General features: G+C 44.5%; 1 long non-coding RNA gene across 1 annotated transcript; it reads left to right on the plus strand.

The window, feature by feature from the left end:
- Positions 1-213: 213 nt before the first annotated feature.
- Positions 214-8,271, plus strand: LOC140197445 (uncharacterized). Its single transcript, XR_011885955.1, has 3 exons — positions 214-368; positions 4,917-4,997; positions 7,983-8,271. It is a non-coding gene; the product is annotated as an uncharacterized lncRNA (long non-coding RNA).
- The last annotated feature ends 9,778 nt before the right edge of the window (positions 8,272-18,049 follow it).

Here is an 18,049-nt window from a genome sequence, read left to right on the forward strand (position 1 = left end):
CATCTCCCTGCGGCTGCAGGCTGCGTTCTGATTATTTGGAACACTTCACTCGTAAGTTTGTTTATGGATGAATTGCGTGAATCAGAATTGCAAATGAGACAGATTTGTCGGAGCCTACTATTGAGCCAATGAGGAACCGCGCCCGCGGATGACTGGCGGCTGGGCTAGTCGGACTGGTGTATATTGTATTGTAGGTCCCTCCTACGCCTCAAAGGTCGGTCTTTATTTGGACGCATCGCGTTACAGTACCTGTGGCAGTTCAAGGCGGAAGTGTCCGACTGAGCGAAGGCATTCATTGACTGGTTTTTCTTTCTGGAGAGAAAGAACCTAAAAGCAGGAACAAAAGATGGCCTGACTAATCATAGAAGGTGAGTAAGAGCGGTTACAGCTTATGTATATATTTAAAACAAGAGAGTTTAACTTTAAAAAAGAAAACAGGTGTCGGGCGTTTCCATTTCGCCACCAAACTGGTTGGTTTAAAATATATACTCGGTTAAAAATTACCCAGAGGTAATTCCATTTCTGGGGCCAGATTAAAACCTGTATTAGGAAGTCATATCAATGGAATATTGAATATTAAAGGTTAGTAACTGGGTTGAGATAGCTGTTCTTGCATTCTCCAATGTGCAAGTTAATTGAGTTTATATATAATATTACCAAAACTAGGTTAATAATCTGTAGGTGTATAAAAGTTCCATCCACACATGTAGGGTCTGCCAGTTTATGTTTTCGTTCTGCTTTGCAGCTTGTTCTAATTTGAAAGGGGCGGAAACGTTGTGTAACGCTATGAACGAGTTATGTAAAAAATACGGATTGGGGTTTATCTTTTGCGAAGACTGACGAACCACATTCCTTTCCAACAGCTCACTCATGCCAGATATTGCTTCTTTATAATGACTGGCAAATATTTCAAGAACTAAGACTGTCATTCTTAAGATTTGGTTATGATATCATTTGTATATATGAATCTGCATGTATACTTACAACACTAGAACAAATCCACGTATATCCTATTAAAAAGTATTCACCCCCCCCCCCTTTAATCTGATACATCATATCATCACTGGTAAACACAAAATAATCTGCGGATGTTCACCACCTTCTTTATAGGGTCTCTGACCCTTCCCTCTACAGTCCTGACGAAGGGTTCCGGCTCGAAACGTCGACCGACCTTTTCCACAGATGCTACCCGACCTGCTGAATTCCTCCAACGTCCTGTGAATATCATCACTGGTGCAGCCAACTGGTTTTAGAAGTCACATGATTAGTTAATTGGAGACCTGTGTGTAGTCAAGATGTTTCAATTGATTGTGGTAAAAATGCAGCTGTATCTGGAAGGGGCAACGCTGGTAAGTCAGCATCCTGGCAAAAAAAAACTACACCATGAAGACAAAAGAACACTCCAAGCAACTCTGAGAAAAGTTTATTGAAATGCACAGTCAGGGTATGGATACAAGGATATTTCCAAGTCACTGAATATCCCCTGGAGTGCAGTTAAGTCAATCATCAAGAAATGGAAAGAATTTAAGAGACTACTAGACAGGTATATGGAGGAATTTAAGGTGGAGGAGTTATATGGGAGGCAGGGTTTGAGGGTCAGCACAACAATGTGGGCTGAAGGGCCCGTACTGTGCTGTACTATTCTATGTTCTATAATATTCATAGTCATACTTTATTGATCCTGGGGGAAATTGGTTTTCATTACAGTTGCACCTTAAATAATAGTCATAAAACCATAAATAATTAAATAGTAATATGTAAATTATGCCAGTAAATTATGAAATATGTCCAGGACCAGCCTATTGGCTCAGGGTGTCTGACCCTCCAAGGGAGGAGTTGTAAAGTTTGATGGCCACAGGCAGGAATGACATCCTGTGACGCTCTGTGTTGCATCTCGGTGGAATGAGTCTCTGGCTGAAAGTGTACCTGTGCCCATCCAGTACATTATGTAGTGGATGGGAGACATTGTCCAAGATGGCATGCAACTTGGACAGCATCCTCTTTTTGGACACCACCATCAGAGAGTCCAGTTCCATCCCCACAACATCACTGGCCTTACGGATGAGTTTGTTGATTCTGTTGGTGTCTGCCACCCTCAGCCTACTGTCCCAGCACACAACAGCAAACATGATCGCACTGGCCACCAGACTCGTAGAACATCCTCAGCATCATCCGGCAGATGTTAAAGGACCTCAGTCTCCTCAGAAAATAGAGATGGCTCTGACCCTTCTTGTAGACAGCCTCAGTGTTCTTTGACCAGTCCAGTTTATTGTCAATTCGTATCCCCAGGTATTTCTAATCCTCCACCATCTCCACACCGACCCCCTGGATGGAAACGGGTCACAGCTGTACATCTGCCTTGAGCAGGCCATCCTCAAAAACTGAATGTCTGTGCAAGAAGGGGACTAGTGAGCGAGGCCACTAAGAAACATATAACTCTGGAGGAGTTACAAGCTTCATTGGCTGAGATGGGAGAGACTGCACACACAACTGTTGCCCGGGTACGTCACCAGTCGCAGCTTCATGGGAGAGTGGCAAAGAGAAAGCCTCTGTTGAAAAAACTCACATGAAATCTCAGCTAGAGTTTACCAGAAGTAATCTGTCAGAAGGTCCTATGGTCTGATGAAACCAAAATTAAGCTTTTCACCCATCAGACTAAAAGCTATGTTTGGCATAAGCCAAACACCGCACACCGTCAAAATCGACACCATCCCTATTGTGAAACATGGTGGTGGCTGCATCATGAAGTGGGGATGCTTCACCGCTTGTAAGGTAGAGGGTAAAATGAATGCAGCAATATACAGGGAAATCTTGGAGGGAAACCTGGTGCAGTCCGCAACAGAACTGCGACTTGGGAGAAGATTTGTTTCTCAGCAAGGCAATGACCCCAAGCATAAAGCCAAAGTTACAAAGGAATGGCTTAAAAACAACAAAGTTAACGTCCTGGAGTCGAGACAGACTGAAGGTTGTAATCGCTGCCAAAGATACAGCTACTAGGTACTGACTTGACGGGGATGAATACTTGTGCAATCAATTATTTTGTGTTTTGTATGTAAAACCTAATGCCGTGCAATAAACACAAAAAAGATTCTATGGGTTCAAAGTCAAATTTATCAGAGTACATACACAAGACCATTCAGTCTATCGAGTCTGCTCTGCTATTCCATCATCGCTGATCCCCAATCCCACTCAACCCCATACACCAGCCTTCCCACCATATCCCTTGATGTCCTGACCATTCTGAGAGGCTGCATCACTGTCTGGTATGGAGGGGGAGGGACTACTGCATGGGACCGAAAGAAGCTGCAGAAGGTTGTAAATCTAGTCAGCTCCATCTTGGGTACTCGTCTACAAAATACCCAGGACATCTTCAGGGAGCAGTGTCTCAGAAAGACAGTGTCCATTATTAAGGACCTCCAGCACCCAAGACATGCCCTTTTCTCACTGTTACCATCAGGTAGGAGATATAGAAGCCTGAAGGCACACACTCAGCGATTCAGGAACAGTTTCTTCCCCTCTGCCATCTGATTCCTGAATGGACTTTGAATCTTTGGACATTACCTCATACAGTATTTCTGTTTTTGCAGGTTTTTTTAAAAATCCTTTCAATATACGTAATTGATTTACTTTGTTTATTTTAATTTTTTAAAAAAATCTACTAAATTACATTGCATCCAACTGCTGCTGCAGTTTCACGTCACATGCCGGTGATAATAAACCTGATTCTGATGAGGAAACAATCAACTTCTGCCTTCAATATACACACGGACGTGGCCTCCACCAGAGTCTGTGGCAGAGCATTCCACAAATTTACTACTCCCTGACTAAAAAAATTTCTCCTGACCTCTGTTCCAAAGGGTCGCTCTTCAATTTTGAGGCTGTGCCCTCTAGTTCTGGATATCCCCACCATTGGAAACGTCCTCTCCACATCCACCTTATCCAGTCCTTTCAACATTCAGTAGGTTTCAGAGATCTTCATGCATTCTTCTAAATTCCAGTGAGTACAGGCCCAGAGCTCCTCATATGTTTACCCCTTCACTCCTCGAATAGTCACCACATACATCCCTGAGGTTCTATTTCCTGCAAGCATACTCAGCAGAACTATAGAGCAGTAACTGTAAACAGGACCAATGCAAATATAATAGCAATAAATAATGAGCTCATGAAATAACAAGATAGAGTCCTTAAAGTGAGATCATTGGTTATGGGAACACCAGAAATGGAATGAGTGTAGTTGTCCTCTTTTGTTCAAGAGCCTGATGGTTGAGGGGTAGAAACTGTTCTTGAACTTAGTGTTAGGCGCCACGAGGCACTTGTACCTTCTACCTGATGGCAGCAGCAAGGACAGAGCATGACCTGGGTGGTGAGGATTTTTAATGATGTATGCTGCTTTCCCACGGCAATGTTTCATGTAGAAAAGCTGGAAATCTCGAGCAACACACATACATAATTCTGGAGGAACCCAGCAAGTTGGGCAGCATCTATAGAGGGGAATACACAGGAGACATTATTCCCCTTTGTAGATGCTGCCTTGCTTGCTGAGTTCCTCTGATGTTTTGTGTACATTGCAGTAGAATAAAAGTTATTTACCTGGACACAGCGGCTCCTAGCATACACTCAATAATTCTATCTTCTGGACAAGTTTAGTTAACTGGCAACCATCCTCTCTCCTTTCTCTGCCATTTGCCCTTAAGAACCAACAAACCTGATAGAAGTAATCCAAACTCAGTTCTGTGGTACGATGTGCCGACAGCTTCCAAAGTCATTTACTTGGCCAAAAATTTTCTGATCTTCTGAAAGTTCCTTATATGGTGTAGAACTTTAATAAAACATTCCTGTGACCACCTCTTTGGAATGGTTTAAATGTGAACCATTAAATATAGTACAATACTTTGAATTTTATTTTTTTTTTACAGGCTGCCGCTATCTGGCAGAAAAGATTGGCAGTGCTTTAAGCTCCTCCAGTAAGACCAAGGCTCAAAGCAGCCAAGTCAAAGGTTAGTTCCTCCACTTTAATAGATGGGTGCATGCAGGTTTGTTTTTTATAATCCAGTTTGCATACTAAATAACGTCATCCGTAAATTCAAATTAGCACAATCATATCACCACCTTCAACAATTCCACATGGCACCGAGAGAGGGCGTGCAGCGGTCAGCGAGGAAGACTGTTAAGAGTTTGCAGTGAGATCTGGACCATCTGGAAAAATGGGCTGAAAAATGGCAGATGGAATTAAATGCAGACAAGACTGACGTACCGCAATGTGGGAGGACAAGCCAGAGTGGTACCTGTACTGTGAGCAGCAGGGCACAGAGGAGTGCAGTGGAACAAAGGGATCAGGGAATACACATCCATAATTTCTTTACAGTAGTTAGGGTTGTAAACAGAGCTCAGAATCGGGTTTAATATCACTGGTATATGTCGTGACATTTATGTGGCTGCAGTATAGTGCAGTACATAATACAAACTGTAGATTACAGTAAGGTATATGTATTTTTATAAAAGTTGAATTAGTGTAAGAGGAAAAAGCAGTGAGGCAGTGTTCATGGGTTCAATGTCATTCAGAAACCTGATGGCTTTCAGGACACTGGCCTCCACTGAGTACAGGGTAAATACAAGACATTCTGCAGATACTGGAAATCCAAAGCAACACACACAAAATGCTGGAGGAACTCAGCAGGTCAGGCAGCATCCATGAAAACCAATAAGCTGTCGACATTTCAGGTGCAGACCCTTCATCGGTACTGTAAAGAAAGGGGGAAGATGCCAGAATAAAAAGGTGGGTGGAGGGGAAGGAGGACTAGCTGGAAGGTGATGCTGAATCAAGCAACACGCATCAAAGTTACTGATGAACGCAGCAGGCCAGGCAGCATCTCTAGGAAGAGGTGCAGTCGACGTTTCGGGCCGAGACCCTTCGTCAGGACTAACTGAAGGAAGAGCTAGTAAGAGATTTGAAAGTGGGAGGAGGAGATCTAAAATGATCGGAGAAGACAGGAGGCGGAGGGATGGAGCCAAGAGCTGGACAGTTGATTGGCAAAAGGGATATGAGAGGATCATGGGACAGGAGGCCCAGGGAGAAGGAAAAGGGGGTGGGGGGGGAACCCAGAGAGTGGGAAAGGAGTATAGTGAGAAGGACAGAGGGAGAAAAAGGAGAGAGAGAAAAAGTATGTGTGTATATAAATAAATAACGGATGGGGTGTGAGGGTGAGGTGGAGCATTAGCAGAAGTTTGAGAAGTCAATGTTCATGCCATTAGGTTGGAGGCTACTATCCCTCGATACTACGATATTGGCTCCATCTCTCTCTCCCCCCCCCGTCCCCAGTCTTCTCCAATCCAATCAACTATCCAGCTCTTGGCTTCATCTCTCCAACTCCTGTCTTCTCCGATCATTTTGGATCTCCCCCTCCCCTCCCACTTTCAAATCTCCTGCTATCTCTTTCAATTAGCGCTGACAAAGGGTCTGGGCCCGAAACGTCGACTGTACCTCTTCCTAGAGATGCTGCCTGACCTGCTGTGTTCACCAGCAAATTTTATGTGTGTTGCTTGAAATTCCAGCATCTGCAGATTTCCTCGTGATGCTGAATCAAGTTGGGTGGGAAACAAAGGGCGGAGAGGAAGGAATCTGATAGGAGAGGGGATTGGACCATGGGAGGGGAAGAAGAGGTAAGAGGCCAGAGAGGGGGAGAGAATACTGGGAGGAGAAATCGATGTTCATGCCATCTGCTTGGAGGCTACCTAGAAGGAATATGAAGTGTTGTTCCTCCAACCTAACTAAGAGTGGCCACATCATGGCACAAGAGGAGGCAATGGACCAACGTGTTGGGATGGGGATTGAAATTAAAATGTTTGGCCACTGGGAAATTCTGCTTTTGGAGAATGGAGTCAAGTCGTATTGAAGTTGTATAAGACATTGGTGAAGCCAAATTGAGAGTAAGTATTGTGTGCATTTCTGGTCGCCTACCTACAGGAAAGATGTTGATAAGTTTGAACGGAGTGGAGACAAGGCAAACCTGCAACAACTAATAAAATACATCTTAATTAGAACAAGCAACTTCAGATCTGTAGTTCTCTCTTTTTTGGTTCTGAAACAGTTTGGCCCAAAATAACAGTACTGATTCTACCCCCACAGATGCTGCTTGGTTTACTGAGTTCTTCCAGCATTTTCACTTTTCATTCTGGTTTCCAGAGGAGCTTGTTCGAACTCAGATGTACATTGCTGTGTGTGTGTGCCTCATGACTGCATACCATTAGTGATTTTTAAAATTAACCACCCCAGCATGGTAGTTTAATGGTTAGTTTAACACTTTACAGTGCCAGAAACCGAAGTTGAATTCACACTGCTGTCTAAAAGCAGTTTGTACATTCTCCCCATGATCGCATGTGTTTTCCCCTAGGTGCTCTGGTGCAAAAACTTAAAGGTTACAATAGGTTGTGGGCATGTAATGTTGGTGCCAGAAGCTTGGCGACACTTGCAAGCTACCCCACCCCCCAGCTATTCCCAAACTCCTATCTTAGACCATAAGACATAGAAGCAGAATTCGGTCACTCAGCCCGTTGAATCTGCTCCTCCATTCATTCCTTGCTGATTTACTTCATCTTAACCCCATTCCTTTGGAACAAAGGAGGATGAGAGCTGACCTGATAGAGGAGTACATGATGATAAGAGGCATAAAGAATGGACAGCCAGTGGCATTTTTCTCAAGGCAGAAATGGCTAATACAAGGGGGGGGGCAAGAGTGGAGTGTAATTTTTATCGTGATTGGAGGAAAGTATGGAGAATGTCAGAAGTAAGATTTTTATACAGAGTGGTGGGTATGTGGAACGCCCTGCCAGGGGTTGTAGTAGAGGCAGATATATTAGGGGCATTTAAAAGACTCTTACAGTTAGATAGTAAAACTGTTGGAGGGAAGGGTTGCGTTGATCAAATCTCAGCACAACATCATGGCTGTAATGTTCATGTTCTACTTTAAAACTGATTCTTGCAGGTGCAAAGTATGATCTGGCAAACACATCACAGAATGATGATTTGCTCCCAACACTGCTGAAATCCGGACCTGTGGTCAAGCAGTGTGGGTCCTGAGGGTAAAGGCTGCACTGGTCTCGCTCCTGGCGACGCAGATCAGTGCATTATGGTGGCTTCCTGACAAGACTACATACTGTACGTGCATCATGGCAAAGAATGACGATTTGCTCAGTAACTCCCTGCCCAGGGAGATGAGCACTTCTGAAAATACGTGCTGTGTTTTTAAAGTTTTCCAATTAAAAATCACTTGTACTTAATTCAAATGAAGGGTGTCTTAATTATGCATGCACACAAAATGCTGGAGGAACTCAACAGTCAGGAACATCTATGGAAGTGAATAAACAGTTGACATTTTGGGCTGAGACCCTTCGTAAGGATAGGACAGGAAAGGGACAGAAGCCAGAAACAGTGGTGGACGGGGACGGGACAAGTAAAAGGTGACAGGTGAGATCAGGTGGCTGGGTGGGGGAGGTGAGAACTTTGTGGCAATGAATTCACCTACTCACCACCCACTGGCTAAAGAAATCCCTCCTCATCTCTGTTCTAAAGGGATGTCCCTCCATCCTCAGGTTGTGCCCTCTGGTCCTAGAAACCCCCACTGTAGGAAAGCGTCTGTCAATATTTGACGGGCCTCAATGAGGTCACCCCCTCATTCTTCTGAGTTCGAGTGAATACAAACCCAGAGCCATCAAACACTCTTCATATGACAGGCCGTTCGATCTTGGAATCATTTTTATGAACCCTCTCCAGTTTCAGCAGATCCTCAGCCACTTACTCATCTGTACTGTCATCCTATTTCTGCCTTGCCCTGCCGAGTACATGGCACTGGGAGTAATCCAGAGATCACTAGCTGGGAGACCCTGATCTTCACTCTCTTTGCTAACTCCTGATACACATTGTGTGGTACCATGACCTTTGACCCCCTGCCCTCACTCTCAGAATATTCTGCGTGTTGCTGCATTGCAGCCTAGAATGCAGGCTCCAGTGCACAGGATTATTATTGGGCCAGTTTTTATTCATTTTGATGCTTATAGTAATTTTAAGTAACATAATATTTCTAGTAATTTCTGGCAAATGAAAAGTTTCATGACATAATTAGTGATAATAAACCTGGTTCTGATCATCTACGAGTACTTCACGCACTGTACTATAAGGTTTGAATCATTATCACTACTGTAGGAAAGGCCATGGATATGTGAGAAGAATTAGGCCATTTGGCCCATTGAGTTTTCTCCTCCATTCAATCACGGCTGTCAGCCCCATTCTCCCCGTAACCTTTCACGCCCTCACATGCGCACCACACTCCGCTTGAAGAATTCCCCCACCCCGCCAAGTTTCTTAAGTACTTGACCTTTCATCATCTTACCTGTGACCACTTGTTCCAGTCCATCTAACCATCTGTGGAAAAAGCCTGCTTGCAGTTACCCTATCTAGACCCTCATAGACCTCCATCCCTCATTCTCCTACACTCCAAGGAATAATGCTCTAACCTAGTCAACCTTTCTCTATTAATCAGATCTTCAAGTCCTGGCCACATCCTTGCAAATTGAAACGTTGACTGGAAAGACAGGGTGTCCAGGATCATAGGCTAGAGCCGATTTTGGTCACTCTCTGTGATGTTCACTTCTCTCTCCATGGCACTGATGCTATGAAGACTGTGCCAGCTGCTGTGCTCTGTGCCCTGTGCCAGCTAATATCATAAATTGATACTGAGGCTTTGGGCCTACTCCAGGCTTCTCTGGGGTTTGGATCTAAGGGCTCAATTGGTTTGCATAATTTGTGTGTATGTGTGTTTTGTTTCCCTTTTTCTCCTCTGTATTGGGTGTTGGTCTTTATTTTATTCATGAAATGTTTTGAGAGACTCATACTGTCTTATATTGTCTGCCATGCCTGATGACCTTGATAAATACCAGTTGCGTATCGTGCAAACAGATCGACAGAGGATGCAGTCATCACAGCTCTCCACACAGCCCTTACAAACCTGGATCAGGATAACACCTATGTAAGAATGCTGTTTGTGGACTACAGCTCAGCTTTTAATACAGTCATCCCCTACAAACTGGTGCAGAAATTGAGCAACCTGGGCCTTGGCAGTTCACTGTGCTCATGAATACTGGATTTTCTGAGTAACAGACTCCAAAGTGTCAGGATGGGAGAACACACATCATCTACTGTCATCCTGAACACTGGTACACCACAGGGATGTGTTCTCAGCCCCATCCTCTATTCTCTTTTCACCCATGACTGCTCTACCATTCACTCCACCAACACCATTGTCAAATTTGCTGACGATACCACCCTAATAGGTATCATATCAGACTGTGATGAGACAGCCTATAGGGAGGAGGTACAGCATTTGACAGAATGGTGTTGTCATAATAACCTGAACATCACAAAAACCAAGGAGCTGATAGTAGACTTCAGGAAATCAAAGCGCGTCGAGCACTTGGCTCTGCACGCATACGGGAAAGAGGTGGAGAGAGTAGAGAGTTTCAAGTTCCTCGGCGTCCACATCTCAGCTGACCTCACCCGGACTGCCTGTATCTCTTATCAGGTGGGGAAGGCCCAACAGAGGCTTTACTTCCTAAGGAAGCTAAAGCACGCTCTCCTCCCTCATCACCTGCTGATCAACTTCTATCGGACAACTATAGAGAGCCTCCTGACGTATTGCTGTGCAGTGTGGTTTGTCAGCTGCACAGAACAGAACAGGAAGGACTTGCAGCGGGTGGTGAAGGTAGCAGAGCGGGTTATTGGCACAACATTACCCTCCCTCAGAGACATTTATACTGCCAGACTTCAAAAGAAGGCTACTTGTATTTCAAAGGATCCCACTCATCCTGGACATCACCTGTTTTCCCCTCTACCTTCTGGGAAGAGATACAGAGCATTAAGAACGAAAACAGAGAGACTCCTTAACAGCTTCTACCCACAAGCAGTGAAATGTATAACACCTCCTTCCCTTCTCCTGCCCCCCTCCTAAGACGGCGGCAGCTAAATGCATCACACTTCCAGTAATGGCAGGTGTGCAATAGTCCTACCCCCCCTCCCATCCATATATTATTAATTTTGGACTGCACTCCTGATGTTTTAGAGTTTATTTTATGTATATATTCTTTGTCATGCTGCAAAACGTTGAGCTGCTAAACTGTTTCATTGCTCCACAACAATGACAATAAAGATATCCTTCTTCTTCTGATTCTTCTTCAAAATCAAGTTCTTTTGGGTTTCTTGCTTTGTGGGTGTCTGTCAGCAAACAAATCTCAGGGCTGTATAATTTATACATTCTTTGATAATGAATGTTCTTTTGAAACATTGAAAGTTTGAAATTTTCACTGCACTCTTTCAATCTGTATGCAAATGCAAAAATATAAATACTGTTTTTTTACCCAGGACCCAGAGCCGTAGTGCAGAGTATTGTGTCCCACAGTGTCTGTGCCTGACACAACATGATGCCAAATCAAACAACACTCATCAGCCTGCACAAGCTCCATATGACTGTTCATCTGCCTCTCTAAAAGCCTCTTAAACATTAAGACCATACGATATAGGAGCAGAATTATGTCATTTGGCCCATCAAGTCTGCTCTGCCATTTCATCATGACTGATCCAATTTTCCTCTCTGCCCCAGTCTCCTGCCATCTCATGCCCTGACTAAACAAGAATCTGTCAACCTCTGCTCTAAGGAAACATAGTCTTTCACTGGAAAGTGGTGCAGATGCAGCAGAAGTGTTCCCACACAGGTGCGGAGCGGAGTTTGAAAAAGCAGCCAGTTTTTAGCGGGAGTCTTTGATTGGACAGCAGTGCAGACACAGTAGAAGTGTGCCCGTGCAGGTCTGGAATGGAGCTTGGAGAGCCCAGTCTCCGTAAAAGAGAGGTACTGTCCAGTGGGTGGTCATTATCCGAGTAGTCGGAGTGGTAAGGCTTCGGCTCAACAGACTATGGCGGGACCAGCCGGAGACAAGGTAAGCAGTTAAGTTCAGTGCTTATTTCTTTTTCTTATTTAACTCTTGAAGGAATAGGGGTCAGTGTTCTGCTCTGGGTGTCGGATGTGGGATTTCCAGGAGACTCCCAACTTCCCCGATGGCCACATCTGCACCAGGTACATCAAGGTGCAGCTCCTTAGAGACCGTGTTAGGTAACTGGAGCTGCAGCTCGATGACCTTTGGTTTGTTATGGAAAGTGAATCCATGACAGACAGGAGCTACAGGGAGGTAGTCACCTCCAGGCTACAGGAGACAGATAGATGGGTGACTGTCAGGAGAGGGAATGGAAAACATCAGATAATGGAGAACATCCTTCATCCCTGTGGCTGTCTCCCTCACTAATACGTACTCCTGTTTGAGTACTGCTGGGGGGAATGGCCTACATGCCGCGCCTCTGGCACTGAGTCTGGCCCTGTGGCTCAGAAGGGTAGGGGACTGAAGAGGATGGCAGCTGTAATAGGGAACAGACAGGCGATTCTGTGGACATAGAAAAGAAACAAGGATGGTAGTTTGCCTCCTGGTTGCCAGGGTCCACAATGTTTCTGAACGCGTCCCCAATATCCTGGAAAGGGAGGGTGAGCAGGCAGAAGTCGTGGTACATATCGGTACCAACGACATAGGTAGAAAAAGGGAGGAGAAAACTGGGAGTTAGGAAAGAAGTTGAGAAGCAGGACCTCAAAGGTATTAATCTGGAGATCGCTACCTGTGCCATGCGATAGTGAGAATAGGAATAGAACAAGCTGGCAGATAGATATGTGGCTGAAGAATTGGGGCAATACAGATTTCTGGATAATTGGGACCTCTTCTGGGGCAGGTGGGACCTGTACAAAAGGGATCCAGGCCGGGGTGGGGGGGGACCTTGGGGTTAGTTTTATTAGAACTGTTGGGAGTGGTTTGTGGCAGGGGGATGGGAACCAGTATCGTAGAGCTGAGGATGAGCCAGCAGGTTTACAAGTAGATGATGGGTGTAACGTGAATGCAAGGAAAGACAAGCCAATGATTAGACACAAATGTAGACAGAGTAAAGAGTTAAATTCTACCACAGATGTAAAATTCAGACTGAAGGTGCTATATTTAAATACATGTAGCTTTTGGAATAAGGTGGTGCAATTAGAGATTGGTTGGTATGACGTTGTGAGTGTGGCTGAAAGAATGTTGGGAGCTGGGAACTTAATATCAAAGGATATACTTTGCATCAAAAGGACAAGCAGGAAGGCATAATCGATAGTGTGGCTCTGTTGATAAGAGGTGGAATTACATCTTTAGAAAGTGGTGACATAGGGTCAGAGAATGCTGAATCTTTGTGGGTGAAGTTAAGCAACTGTGAGGATAGAAAGACCATCATGGGAATCATTTAGAGTATAGGCCTCCAAATAGTAGCCAAGTTGTGGGGTTGGGATTGCAAAGGGAGCGGGAATAAGGGTAATGATACAATTGTCATGGGGGACTTCAATATGCAAAGGGATGGGGAAAATCAGGTTGGTGTCCGATCGCAAGAGAGGGAATTTGTTGAATGCCTATAAGATGGCTTTTTAGAGCAGCTTGTGCTTGAGCCTACTCAGGGAAAGGCTATCTGAGATTGGATGTTGTGTAATATCTCAGATTTTATCAGGGAGCTTAATGTAAAGGAACCCTTAGGAGGCAGTGATCATAATATGATTGAATTCATACTGCAATTTGAGGGGGGAGAAGCATAACTCACATGTGCCATTATCACAACAGAATAAAGGGAATTACAGAGGCATGAGGGAGGAGCTTGCTCAGGTGGACTGGAGGAGGATACTGGTAGGGATGACGGCAGAGCAGACATGGCTGAGGTTTCTGGAAATAGTTCACAAGGTGCAGGATAGATATGTCTCACAGAAGAAGTTGTTCTCAAATGGCAGGTGTAGGGAATTGTGGTTGACAAAGGAAGTTAAGGACTGCATTAAAACCAGGGAAAGGGCATATAAGGTAGCAAAAGTGAATGGGAAGTTGGATGATTGGGAAGCTTTTAAAAGTCAACTAAAAAGCTATAAGAAGGGGAAAAGATAAAGTTTGAGAGCAGACTAGCCAACATTTATAAAGCAGGGTACCAAAAGATTTTTCAGTTATATAAAGAGTAAAAGGAAGGTGAGAGTTGATATTGGACTGCTGGAAGATGACGCTGGTGAGGTAGTAATGGGGGATGAACAACTGACAGATGAACTTAATGGGTACTTTGCATCAGTCTTCACTGTGGAAGACACTAGCAGTCCAGAGGTCCGTGAGTGTCAGGCAGCAGGAGTGAGTACCATTGCTACTACAAAGGAAAAAGTATGTGGCAAAGTGAAAGGTCTTAAGGTGGATAAGTCACCTGGATCAGATGGACTACATCCCACAGTCCTGAAAGAGGTCTCTGAAAGATAGCAGATGCATTTGTCATGATCTTTCAAGAATCACTTGATTCTGGCATGGTTCCGGAGAAATGGGAAATTGCAAATGTTACTGCACTGTTTCAAAGAGATGAAGGCAAAAGAAAGGAAATTATGGGCCAGTTAACCTAACCTCAGTGGTTGGGAAAGTGTTGGAGTCTATTATTAAGGATGAGGTTTCAGGGTACTTGGAGACTAATGATAAAATAAGTTAAAGTTAGCATGGTTTCTTTGAAGGGAAATCTTGCCTCACAAATCTGTTAGAGCTCTTCAAGGAAGTAACAAGCAGGGTGGACAAAGGAGAGGCAGTGGATGTCGCTTACTTTGATTTTCAGAAGGCGTTTGATAAGGTGCCAAGAGTTAATACTGTACGTGAGGAGCTTTTGGCAGCTTTGGGCCTGTCCTCACTGGAATTTAGAAGAATGCAGGGGAATCTCATTGAAACCTACCAAATGTTGAAAGCACTGGATAAGGTGGATGTGGAGAGAATGCTTCCTATGGTGGGTGTCAAGAACTAGAGGGTGCAGCCTCAAAATAAAGGGGTATCCCTCTAAATCAGAAGTAAGGAGGAATCTTATTAGCCAGACAGTGGTGAATCTGGGATTGCTCTGGAGGTTAAGACTGTGGTATATTTAAAGTGAAAATTGATAGTCTCCTGATTGGTCATTGCATCAAAGGTTATGACAAGAAGGCAGGTGTATGGGGTTGAATTGGATTCAGGATCAGCCATGATGAAATGGCAGAGCAGACTCGTTGGGCTGAATGGCCTAATTCTGCTCCCATGTCTTATGGTCTTATAAAGACTTGGCCTCCACAGCTGCTCGTAGCAAAGAATTCCACAGACTCACCACTCTCTGTCTAAAGAAATTCCTTCTCATCTCCATTCCAAGAGGACGCCTCTCTATTCTGAGGTTGTGTCTTCTGGTCTTAGACTCTAAGGCTCCCCACATCCACTCTGTCGAGACCTTTCACCATGCGATAGGTTTCAATGAGGTCACCCCTCATTCTTCTGAATTTCAGTGAATACAGGCCCAGAGCCATCAAACACTCTTTGAAAGACAAGACATTCAACCCTGGAATCATTTTCGTTAACTTTCTTTGAACCCTCTCCAGTTTCAGCACCTTCTTTCTAAGATAAGGGGCCCAATCTGCTCAGATGAGGCTGGTGCTTTATAAAGTTCCCACATTACATTCTTTCTTTAATACTCTAGTCCTCTTGAATTGAACACCAACATTGCATTTGCCTTCCTCATCACAGACTTAATCTGCAAATTAATCTTCAGGGAATCCTGCACAAGGACTCCCAAGTCCCTTTGCATCTCAGTTTTTTGTATTTTCTCTCCATTTCGAAAATAGTCAACCCATTCATATCACCTGCAAACTTTGCAACAAAGCCATCAGTTCGATCGTAAATCATTAACATATAATGCAATAGAAGTCCTGACACAGACCCCTGTGGAACAACATTAATCACTGGCAGCCAGTCAGAAAAGGCTCCCTTTATTCCCACTCTTTGCCTCCTGCCAACCAGCCTCTGCTTTATCGATGCTAGACTCCTTCCTGTAACACCATGGGCTTCCAGCTTGTTAAGCAGCCTCACATGTGGCACCTTGTCAACGTTCTTCGGAAAATCCAAGTACACGACATCTCCTTTGCTTGAAGGGCCTCAGTCTGATATGTCTCATGCATCTTTTCCATAGATGCTGCCTGGCCTGTTGAGTTCCTACAGCATTTTTTTGTGTGTTGCTCCTTTGTCCTTCCTGCTTGTTACTTCCTCAAAGAATTTCAACAGATTTGTCGGGCAAGATGTCCCTTGAGGAAAACATGTTGACTATGACCTATTTTATCAGGTGCCTCCAAGTACCCAGAGACCTCATCCTTAATAATCAACTCAACATCTTCCCAACCACTGAGACCAGACTAACTGGCCTAAAGTTTCCTTTCTTCTGCTCCTCTCCCTTCTTGAAGCGTGGAGGTGACATTTACAATTTTCCAGGCCTTCAGAACCATTCCAGAGTCTAGTGATTCTTGAAAGATCATTACTAATGCCTCCGCAATCTCTTCAGCCATCTTTTTCAGATCTCTGGGGCGTACACCACTTGGCCCAGGTGACTTACCTACTTTCAGACCTTTCAGTTTCCTAAGCGCCTTCTCTCTAGTTACGGTAACTTCAATACCATCATGTCAGATTTCACCACCTCCGTTGGCAGCCCTTTCCAGGCACCTACCACTCACTGCGTAAAAAGAAAAAGTACCTTCAATTTTGCCCCATCACCTTAAAGTCAAATTTTCTAATATTAGACATTTCTACCCTGGATGGTGTGGTGGAGATATGTCTCTACTGAAGGAGGTACAAGGCATTCCTTCTTTCCAGTAGTCTGCAGGTCACCCTTGGGCAAGGTGTAGCACCCGTTTAGACCCCCCCACTCCCCCTGATCAGGGTCACGTGGGAGCAGGTGGTGGATGGTCGTATGAGCAGCTAATGCTCACACCACGTCCTGGTTATGCAACCACTGACGCCAGGCAGACGATCTCTGAGAAGAGTACTGATAGTGGCTGGGGCCGCCCATCTTGTAAACGCGCTGCACAGAAGGAGCCAATGGCAAACAACTTTTGTGGAATAATTTGCTAAGAACAATCATGGTCATGGAAAGACTTTGATCACCCACATCATACGACGTGGCTCAAAATGTACAAACATACCCTGTGAGCAAGACTCTGACTGTCTACCATTTCTCACCTCCTACAATTTTAAGTCACTCCTCAGCGTCTGATGCTCCAGACAATACAACGTATTATTTATTATTAAGGCACATATATGTCACAACATACAACCCTGCAATTCATTTTCAGGTGGGACATACTCAATAAATCCAATACTCGTAATAGTATCAATGGAAGACTGCAACAACAGAGTGGAAAAACTCTGTGTAAAACACAAACTGCAAATACAGAAAGAAACTTAAAAAAGAAATAATAATAATAATAAACTGGTATCATCTCAAAGTCATTTCACAACAGATTCTCTGGATCATCTTCTATGCCAGCACATCCTTTCTTAGATGGGGGGCTCATTCTTTTGAATTCCAGTGAATACAGGCCCAGAGCCATCAAATGCTCTTCGTAAGACAGGACATTCAATCCTGGAATCATTTTCATGAACCTTCTTTGAACCCTCTCCAGTTTCAGCACATCCTTTCTAAGATAAGGGGCCCAAACCTGCTCATAATACTCCAAGCATGTTCTGACCAATGCCTTATAAAGCCTCAGCATTACATCTTTGCTCTTATATTCTAGTCATCTTGACATGAATGCTTACATTGCATTTTCCTTCCTCACTACCTACTTGAGGAGGGAGGAGAAGATGGCGCGCGGCCATTCCGAGTGATATCGATATGTGTTAACTAGGGGACCGTGCACAATCCTGATTTGATGGAGACAGCTGTGAGAAGCACAGAGGAACACCTGGAGAAACTTCTGAAATGCGCGCTTCGCTGCTGCTGCTACTGTGCAATCAAGAATCTCCGGAGGGGAAGGCCCCAAATCCTCAGCTTTGCCGGGGCCAGGGTCGAAGCGCTCAGCAGAGATGGTGCTCGGTGTCAGAGGGCTGGTCGGAGGCTCAGAGTTTTCCGACAGACTCGGAGTCGGACTGT

This window comes from Mobula birostris, chromosome 5 (assembly GCF_030028105.1).
Source record: "Mobula birostris isolate sMobBir1 chromosome 5, sMobBir1.hap1, whole genome shotgun sequence".
NCBI classification, from domain to species: domain Eukaryota; kingdom Metazoa; phylum Chordata; class Chondrichthyes; order Myliobatiformes; family Myliobatidae; genus Mobula; species Mobula birostris.